This window comes from Penaeus monodon, chromosome 5 (genome assembly GCF_015228065.2).
Source record: "Penaeus monodon isolate SGIC_2016 chromosome 5, NSTDA_Pmon_1, whole genome shotgun sequence".
NCBI classification, from domain to species: domain Eukaryota; kingdom Metazoa; phylum Arthropoda; class Malacostraca; order Decapoda; family Penaeidae; genus Penaeus; species Penaeus monodon.
In genome coordinates, this window is record NC_051390.1 from 19,922,141 (window position 1) to 19,923,300 (window position 1,160).

The 1,160-nt window shown below is 45.9% G+C and overlaps 1 protein-coding gene across 1 annotated transcript in view; it reads left to right on the forward strand.

Annotated features, from left to right (window-relative positions):
- Positions 1-1,160, forward strand: part of LOC119573060 (ras-related protein Rab-10-like) — a gene marked incomplete in the record, with an annotated part of 14,300 nt that overhangs the window by 7,027 nt on the left and 6,113 nt on the right.

The window sequence follows — 1,160 nt, forward strand, 5'->3', positions numbered from 1 at the left end:
ACCCTATCACTCTCCTTCCCTCTCCCTATCTCACTTTTTCACTCTCCCTTCCTCTTACCCCCTCCCTCTGTCTCCCTTCTATCTCCCCTCTCTCTCTCCTCCCCCTCCCTCTATCTATCCCTCTCTCTCTCCTCCCCTTCCCTCTATCTATCCCTCTCGCTCTCTCTCTCTCTCTCTCTCTCTCTCTCTCTCTCTCTCTCTCTCTCTCTCTCTCTCTCTCTCTCCTCCCCATCCCTCTATCTATCCCCCTCCCTCTATCTATCCCCCTCCCTCTCTCTCTCCTCCCCCTCTCCCCCTCTCTCCCCTCCCCCTCCCTCTCTCTCCTCTCTCTCCCCTCCCTCTCTCTCCTCCTCTCTCCCCTCCCTCCCTCTCCTCTCTCTCCCCTCCCTCCCTCTCTCTCTCTCTCCTCTCTCTCTCTCTCTCTCCCTCTCTCTCTCTCTCCCCTCCCTCTCTCTTCTTTCTCTCTCTCTCTCTCTCTCTCTCTCTCTCTCTCTCTCTCCTTTTCTCCCTCTCTCTTCCTTCTCTCTCTCTCTCCTCTCTCCTCTCTCTCTCTCTCTCTCTCTCTTCCTTCTCTCTCTCTCTCTTGCTCTCTCCCTGTCTCCCTCATACCCCTTCTCCCTGCATCCCTACATGAAAAACCCTCTGATTACCCCCATTTGCAAGAATGTGTGTTGTGTGTGCTAAAAGCCCACGACAGCAAATTGTTCAAAATACGTTGGTAAACATGTATGCCGTTACAGCTCTTATGCATCTCTCAAATTATTACTTCTTTATTTGTCACTTATGATTTGTTTGACAAAATTACATAGGAAATGCTGAATTATATACTTTACTTCATGGGTTATTCTTAAGAGCAAATAGTCCACTTCTGTATACAGAAATTACGAAATACTCCAATTGTGGCAACGACAAACAAATGCTTTCCTTCTGCAGTCTTTCAGTCCACTCATTGCCCATGTCAGTTTTTCTCATGGGGTGATTGGTGTCAATGTTTTAACATTTTGCATAATCAAATGCTGTCTGCAACACAAATACTGATTTTTCCATGTTAATGTACATGTTAATCACTCATTATCCCCCACCCCAGAAAAAAAATTAAAAGGTAAAAAAAAATAATAAAAAAAATACAAACTGGCTCTGCAATAAATAAATGGCCATTT